Source organism: Pinus tabuliformis, chromosome 8 (assembly GCF_031772625.1).
Source record: "Pinus tabuliformis cultivar Carrire ecotype Pingquan chromosome 8, CPIR1, whole genome shotgun sequence".
Lineage (NCBI taxonomy): Eukaryota > Viridiplantae > Streptophyta > Pinopsida > Pinales > Pinaceae > Pinus > Pinus tabuliformis.
In genome coordinates this window covers 1659013763-1659023350 of record NC_142294.1, presented here as the reverse complement: position 1 = coordinate 1659023350, position 9588 = coordinate 1659013763, and positions in this window count along the sequence as shown.

The following is a 9588-nucleotide window of genomic DNA, read 5'->3' as shown; positions in this document are numbered from 1 at the left end:
TGAGAGTGACTTACTTGACATGACAACATTTCTGTGACCTATAACAAAGACCAGGCATATGACAATGATACCTACAATAAAATTGAATACAACAATGATCTTGATGCAGTGATTGACCCATTTTGATTTACAATAATGATTATGATGTTCTCCAATTGCAGCAGTGAGCAATTGTAAATTGCAGAGTGGACAAAGATAGTAGGATTGAGCAGTGAGCAGTTGTAAATTGCAAAGTGGACAAAGATAGTAGGATTGAGCAATTGTTTTATTTGGGATTGAGCAAATGTAGATAAATGATATGGAACTTGGAAGAATTAATTGTCTAGCTAGATTGTGATGATTTGTGAAGTAAGGGTTTGAATATTTGATGCAAAAGCAGATACTAGGGTTTGATGTGCAAATTGAGTTGTGGCAGTTTTGATTATTGTAGTTTCTTTCGTATTTATTTGTAGAGCACAGGGGGATCCTCTATAAAAATTGTGAAATGTGGTCTGTCGGTTGATCATGGTGGCAGGGTGGTGCTAAGGCAGGTTGAAGCCTGCACGGGGCATTGGAACATCCATCTAGTTGCAACTAGTACACAAGGTGTTGGATCACCTTCAGGTTGGAGCCTGTAAACTAGGGCGTTGGAGCACCCTCCTAGTTGCAGTTGGTAAACAGGGCATTGGAGTGTCCTATATATTGGAGCCTTTAAAACAGTGGGTTTGAGCCTTCTTTAGTTGGAGCTAAAAACTTGAGGTAAATATTTTGAAGACAAATATTAAGAAGCATCCAATGGTTTTTGTCTTGAAGGGGTTTCCACCTAAAAATATTTGTGTCTATTACCTCTATTTGTTATGCATTGTTGAATGGTGTTGATGATGTTTATGTTTATATGGTGCTAATAACATTTAATTCTCCATGGAATTAAAAATATTCTTATTGATCAGAAATATTGATTCACCCCCCCCCCCTCTCAATATTTCCAACAATTAAAACACTTGGGAAGACAACAACAAAAGCATGCCCTTGAGTTGATTTTAGCAAGAGCAAGAGGTGAGATGTACAATAACCCACTTCAGAAGTACATAAGCAAGGCATGAAGCACATTGAGTTCACAATTATAGGAGAGTAGAAGTGCAAGTAACAAGCAACCTTGCACATCATTTCTTAGCCCACATAGAGAGAAGATGCTAGATGGATGGTACAAGGACGCAAGGATACATGCTTGTAGGATGTGTGAGCAAGATAAACAAGTATACCAAAATGCAAAAACAAGAGTTAGAGCTATGGTGTAGTAACGCCTCAGTGTTAATTATAGTAGTGCAATGTCAGCATGGTGGTCTATTTCAAGGATTGCTAATGACTGGTGGGAGAGGCACTCTCTAGGAAGTCATGAACTCTAGATATGTTATGGTGGCAGTTGGCATGTGCTATGACAAAGGACCTTGGGAGTTAGAATGGAGGGATATTATGAGTTGGTACCCTATCAAATGGGAAACTTATGGGAAATTACTTCTAGCCAGGGGTGCAATACAATTGGAGTGTTTAGATATTGAGGATGCTAAATTACTATTTGGGAGTGGGATCCAAGAATTAATCCCAACAGCATACAAATGATGAATTCCATCTCAATGATGCAATAGCGATTCTTGAAATTCATTTGGCATTTTGGTATCAAGGTTGAATTGCTTGGGGTCAAGCAAGTTCGAGAAGGGAGGATTGTAATGTCCCATTTTTCGGACATTGGGAAAGGAGAGTATTTCATTAACCCGTGTTACAAATTAAAATTAATTATGGGAAATGGGAGAATTAATTAATTAAAAGTGACTAAAGAAAAAACAAATATTATAACTCACTTTAATTAAAGAATTAAAAAAAACTCATGGTATTTAGATCACTCGTGGTATTCTAATAGTCCATGACTATTAAAGGAGATGAGAGCTCACTCGTTAGGCAAGCATTTTGAGTGTTGTTTTGTTGTTGTTGAGTTGAGCTCTTGGAGCTTGTTTGGGTGAGAACCCATATTATGTAGAGGGTTAGTTTCGGTGGTCACTAGTCTACCCTAACTGATCTAGTGAGGAAGGGTTTCAATAGTGAGAGATATATCCTAGCCACTCAAAGAGGAGGGATCAAATCAGATCCACTCATTGGGCTTAACACAGAGATCGTGAGGAGAGGTCAATCAAATATCTCATGGGGCTTAAAGTTGGAGGAGCTATTGTTAGCCATTCATATATATTGTTGGTGTTTATAATAGGTTCTTATGACCATATTTAATATAATAAGGCTGGATTTTAATGAGTTTTCTACTATTTCTTATGTTAACTTTGAGTTGCAACATTTATGTGTTTTCATATTGCAAAATTATTTGTTGTGCCGATAATTTAAGGGTGTAAATTTTGCAATTTGATTGGGTTTTAAATAAAAAAATTATGGTGCAAAATTCTGGAAATTTCAGTCATTTTCTTTTTTAGGATATTACAAGAAATATTGAAATATATGTGCTTGGGCTCATACATTTGACCAATTTTGATAATGTAGGGCAGTGTGCTTCTTTTGATCAATCTCAACTTTATCAAAACAACATGGGTATTACCTCAATTCCATGTAGTTATGCAATTTTTGAAGGAAAAGTCATACTGGTCATCTTAACCAAGGAACTTAGGCCTAAATTTTCCATGCTAAAGACCGCATCTAGATGCATTCCAAAGTCAACACTATTTGTCACATGGCTAGATCAATACAAAACCATATAATTACAACGTAGGGTTGCATGGTGGTTTACACATGGAATGTTTACATGTTTATGCAAGTGAATGGATATAATCTTCTATTAATGAATTATTACAAAGTGGATTAGAAGAATAATGAACCATTTCTTTGTGAAATACACTTCCTGGGAAACCCACTAGGAACTTCCCCTCTTTCCAAGGATGGTATCCATGATAAATTAGATTCTTCATGTTTCAAGGTTGATAAAACAATATACTCATTAATAACTCAATATGTCACTTACAAGAATTGATCTTGGTTGGGGACGATACCACTCCTCTCAACCACCAAGGTTATATCAAATTAACATAAGAAATTTGATACTTGCAAACTTCACATTTCTCGCTCGATTGACTTTACACTTGGCTCCAAAATAGCTCAAAGCTTATCATCATTACCACATATACTTTGCATTCACGACTCACAATGCCTGCCTAAACACTTCGCAACAACACAAATAAAGGACAACACTTATATACACAACTCAGAACATAACAACTTGCATAATTACGTGCACCAATGAGTTCTCTAACCCTGCTTTGGTACCACTTTGATGTTGATGACGTCCATCTCATTCACAATGAGAAGTTAATTTCTCCCTTCACTCTTTGTTTAACACACACTAAACACATCATTCAAGCTCATATTCAATCAGATGCACGAAGAAGGTATTCACACAAATTCCATTAACACAAATTATGTACAATTCGACCTAATTCACAATATGGACTTTTCTTTGCCTGGCCACACCACCATGCCCATAGGCTTACAATACTTTTACACAAACAAGTTTGAACCCGAATTGGTTTCAAATCCAAAATTATCTCTTAAAATCTCTTTAGATCCTAAAAATCCTCTTAAGATCTCTTGAATCTTGCTAACAAATGCAAATTTGTTACATGACTCAAATATATGGAGAATATATCTTTACTATGTTATCCAACTTCTAAACAACTTTCCTGAAATAAAATATACATGTAGATGAGGAAATTTTTTCCTCATTTCATTAATCAAATTAATTCTTATCTTTTAATTACATTAATTTGTCTTAAATTAAATTAAGGGAACCCACTCCCTTTAGTAAATATGGCAAGACCTCCTAGATCTTGTTAAATTCTAAAATGATGTTCCATCAATGGGTCCATGCTCCTCGTGGTTATTGTTTGTAGCTCTTTCCTCATTTACTTTGCAAACTTGTAAAGTTTTCATCCAACTTTTCCATAGGCACATGCTAGGATTTTCACTTCTACATTTTTTTTAAAACCTTTTGGGTGCATTGGTTGTATAAAAACAATGAGAAATCAAGTAATACTCTAATACCAATATGTAGTGTAATTGTGCTAAAACTGGCATTGCTATTGCAACTATACAGTTAATTGATATGGAAAGCCAATAGCAATGTGATAAAATATCAAAAGCACATAAATAGTGGGGGCACATGCATATTGAGGGTTGAAAATAACTAGTTCTAAATAATGGAGGTGTGTTTCTTGAATAAACTTGTTGAATACATTAATAAAATAGCAAGAGATATAGATGAGAAGGGTGAAGCCTTATTTATATTGAATACATGAAAAAAGTCCAAACTTAAAACTTAAGTTACCAATGCCAATTTGGACATGTACTTGGGGTAACCAGGACGATCCCTACAATATTTAGTTCATGCACATGTTATAAAGAGTCATTATAATTGAATAATACATTAAGAAGTTTTAAGTCTTTAAGTCAAAGGACAAACTCTTTGTAGATTGGTGTGAAATATCCACATAGAAATCTCAACTAGTCAAAAGTTCAATGAGGTAAGAATGTTTTAAATTAATTGTCTTAAAGGGACATGTTTAATATCTAAGGATAAGGGTATTAAGCAACTAAAAAGATTTGTGTATAGAGTAGGTGATCGAAGGAAGAGGGGAAGTCTAAAATGTTAAAACTAAAAAACCATAATTGTTGATATGTCTAAAACCTATTCACTCAATCTCAAACTTATATTGTAAATGACCTTAATCCTTGTTTGAGGAAAACATTTTCAACACTAAAAAGATTTTTATGGATAAATATATATGCCATTGTTGGCTTATATGGGTCTGACCCAGGTTCGGAAGAGTTAGTTAGCCAAACAAATCCCGCAGCTACCGGCCCTTTCGGCAACAGCGCATTGAACGCGGACTGAGGTCTCACCCGAGGTAGCAAGGGAGGTTGCTGGAACCAGGTTTTCACACCTTAGGGATGTCTTGGTGTGGTCTGGAGGTTTCGCGCACTGGTTTACAGCTCCGCGTTGCTCGGTATTCACACAGATCTAGGTTGATTATATCTTTCTTATTAGTGTGTTATTCTATTGGAGGATGCGGTTATAAATTAACAGGGTCTTTAAGCAAACATTTAACCAACACAATTGATTCACGCATTAACATGAACCCAGATTGACATTCATTCATACCATAAGCAGATTAATATAAAAAGATATTATGAAAGTCAAATTCGCGACAGCTTAGAAGGAACACAGAATTTCAGAAGAAACTTATCTTTATTCCCACTTATCCTCAATACATCCAGATCCGTCCTGCGCACTCAACTGTAGGGGTCCACACACATAGTTGCGGACTTTCTAGGCCTCTGCGCACACAGCTGCAAAGCCTCTATCTACTACCCCAACCCTTGACTCAAACTTACATACGCTTTCAGACCATCTTCTTCTAAAACCCATTACATTTCATATTTTTCAAAATTCGAACTGTCTTTCCCTCATAGAGCCGTGCTCTATTTATACCCTTCCTTGGCCCGCAATCCCTGTGTGGGCCGACTCTATTTATATTTCCTTTACATTATTTTCGGGCGGACTACCCTTTGACTCAATCTTATTGTACTTCGCGCTTCGCATACTTCGAAGTTTTTACAATAATTTAATCCTACTTTTTGGGCTTTCGGCCCCAAAACCGTTACACAAGACCTCCGCTACCCAACAGTCCCCCAACACAATCATCGTGACTTGTCCCGAGTCACTCGCCGGCATGGCTAGACGCTCTGCCTTAGCTTCGTGGTTCGCCTTCCTTTGAGTGGTGCTTTTCGTCCTGTTGCTCCTTCATTGTCTCCTGCAACGCTTCGTCCGGCTCCTGCTTCAGTGTTTCTACCACGTCTCACAACCGATGATGCTCATTCTGCTCTGCTCGGTTAACACAGAACACCCCCTCATAGGATTTTAACGTGAGCGGGGGAGCCACATACGGGACCTCCTGGTACCACCGCAACCACTTCCGACCTTCGTATCTTCTCTTCACACCGTCTGTTACAGCTTGTGTTGCAATTTTGCAAGACCTTGGTTGTTGTCCACAAGATCCCAATCTTCAAGGGACATCAGAGACAACTTATTAACTACATATCTACCTGTGGTCATCGTCTGTCCATCCTTTTGTTGTTCTATCGTAATGCATCGGCCTATCCCTGGGCGAGGCGACAACATCCGGTCCAATTCTGCTTGTGTTCCCTCTTTTCCGATACATCCCCTACTAGTGATGTTGTAGCCTGCGGGACGCTTGCAGCAGTCAACACCATACTCCTTAGAGAGTCCTGCTTCTCCATTGGCTAGATCACTACCGTCGGGCGCATGCCTTGTGCAAAGATAATGAATAGCTTCATATGTGTTTCCAAAGTGTAGGCCACCCTCGGTGATTTATAAGCCATGCAAATTTCAAATTCACTGCTTACCGCCTGTTCCAGCACGTGTAAACTGCTCGTGTAAAATCTGTGGCAACTCGTTTCATCTCTGGCTCGTACTGTTTCTCTTAATTTCCCATCGCCCGCTCCCTTTTGCCATAATGCAGACATCTTGTCATGAATAGTGATATCAACGGTCATCATTCCTTGTAGTAGCGCATCCATGTGATCCTTTTCACGCAACCGCAATCCTTGTGTTTGGTCAAATGTACGCACACCGTAGTACTCGCACATCTGTCCCCCAGGCTGCTTTATCGTCCCACGCTCTCTTCCAACTGGGTGGAGCGGTGAGACTATCCTGTCTTCGGCTAGTCAGGCGGTCGGCCCACTCGTGTAGAGCTTTAGGTGACTGCCATTCACTCTGCCTGGGAAGGGGTCTCCATTGAGTTTAGCCAGCTGAACCACGCCCCCATCGGTAACTTCTTTGACGACATAGGGTCCCAACCAGTGCATGCATAGTTTACCTAGGAATTTTTCGAACTTACTGTCATAAAGCAATACTAGATCATTTTCCTTGAAGGTGCGCACCTTGATATGGCGATCATGCCACACTTTCTCACGTTGTTTTTGTACCTACTGACGGAATCCAGCTAGAAAGCGTTCCTCCTCCAATTCTTCTAGCTGTGGGAGCCTTTCTTCCAACGCTCCGCGGTCTGCCATACCCGTGATTGCTGCGATCCATAGACTAGGCACAATATATTTCATAGGCATAATGGCCTCCTTGCCATAGACTAAGCGAAACGGTGTCTGGCCTGTCAGCTTCTTGCACGTAGTTCAGTATGCCCATAGCACAGCAAGGATGTGCAAGTCCCAGTCATTTCGTCACACATTACAGACCTTAGTCAATGCAGTCTCCAAAATTTTGTTGAAGGCCTCGATGGTCCCATTTGCTTGTGGATGGTAGGGCGTACTCTGTTGGTGATATATCTGAAATTCCTCAGTGAGTGCGCTGATCGTTTCATTCAGGAAATGAATTCCCCTATCACTCATGAGAATTTTGGGGCAGCCAAACCTGGTCAGTATGTTCTCGAATAAGAATTTTCCTATTGTCGTAGCTATGCAATCCTTAACTGGCTATGCCTCTGCCCATCAGGTCAAATATTTGATCGTAGTGATGATATAATGCGTGCCTGTCTTTCCTCGTGGTTCAATAGGCTCGACGAAGTCGATCGCCCATTTCTCAAATGGTTGTAGCGTCATTTGTGGTTGAAGGGGAATTTCACCCCTCTGTGATGTTTTGCCCGTCCGTTGGCATACATCACAGGCCCGACACTATGCTTTCGAATATTGGTGTAGAGTGGGCCACCATAATCCGGCGCGAAGAATCTTATGGGTTGTGGCGCGACCCGCATAATGTCCGCCAGCAACCCCTCCATGTGCTTCAGCCAGGATCTGTCCACTCTCGAATTCTGGTACATATCTATGCAATATTTTGTCGTTGCCCATCTTGTAGAGGTGGCCTGCAATTACGGTAAAATCTGTTGCACGTATCACTAATTCCTTCTTTTGTTGGACAGAATACCCCAGTGGCGCAGTGCCCGTGGTTAAAAAGTGGATAATATCTTCAAAGTGGCCATTTGCAACGTGCACGGCATATAACTGGGCGTCCGAGAGTCCCTCCTCTAGATTTGTTGGTTCTTCGTCGGTCTCAATTCGAGACAGGTGATTCGGACCTACATTCAGACATCCCGGCTTTACAATAACCTCAAAGTCGTATTCTTGAAACAACATCAACCATCGACAGATGCGCCCCCCCAACACAGGCTTATTCACTAGGTACTTGAGCACAGATTGATCAGTATACATCTCAAAATGTCCTCCGAGTAGATAGCGACGGAACTTTTGGAGCGCGTATACCATTGCCAATCCCTCCTGCTCAGTAGTAGAGTAATTCCTTTTTGCTTTGGACAACCTGCGGCTTGCGAATGCAATCGAGTCATCGATGCCCTCCGCTCCTTCTTGAGTGAGTACCGTACCCAATGCGATACACTATGCGTCAACATGTACATGAAATTCAACGTCCCACTTTGGAAAGACCAAGATAGGGGCAGATGCCATCTTTTCCTTAAGCGTTTCCAGGCTTTTGTTACATTCGTCGTTCCAGCAATACGTGGCATCCTTCTTCAGTAACTGTTCCATTGGAACCGTGATCTGGGCATAGCTTTTTATAAACTTCCGGTAGTAGCCTGTGTGTCCTAATGTAGCACATAACTGCTTTACACTTCGCGGTGCTTGTAGATTTAGTATTATAATGATCTTTGCCGGATCCACCATCAATCCTTGCTTACAAACTACATGGCCCAGCAAGTTCCCAAAAGGGACGAGGAAAGTACACTTTTTTAGGTTGAGCGCAATCTGGTGCTGATGACAGGTATCCAACATCAATCATAAGCTCGCGACATGTTTCTTAACGAAGCCAAATACGGTCCAGTCATCTAGGTAGAATTCTAATAACTTGTGGATAAATTCCTTAAATGCGGCTACCACAATACGAGAAAATATCACTGGCGCATTCTTCAGCCCAAATGGCATTACTATATACTGAAAATAACCCCATTCGGTAGCAAATGTTGTCTTGCTCTGATCCTCTGGCGTGATCTTGATCTGATGGTACCTAGAGAACCCGTCTGTGAAGGAGTATGCTTCCTACCCGCCCACATTTTCTAGTACCTCATCTGTAAAGGGTGTTAGAAACAGATCGTTAATACAAGCATCATTGAGCTTCCGCAGATCTACGCAGATGCGGATCTCACCCTTCTGTTTCTTTTCATGTGCGACCATAGGACTTACCCAATCGGACTCCTCGACTAGTTCAATAATGCTTACTGCCAGCATCTTGTCTAATTCTTTGCGGACCTTTGCTTTGTATTTTAGATTCAATCGGTATGGTCGTTGTTTCACTGCCTTTGCACCTAGCTTCAAATTTATCTTCATCATTCCTAAGTCTCCAGTCTCCTAGAATCCCTTTCAGCTCCGTAATTTTTGTAGGGAATAAATCTCAGTATTCTCGGAGCAACTCGACGACCTTTTCCATCGTGGCGTCGTCCCAATAGTCCCCAAGCGTAGCATACTTCGGCTCTTCCTCTATTCTGATATTCACTTGCTTTGTTTTCAATGGCGTCG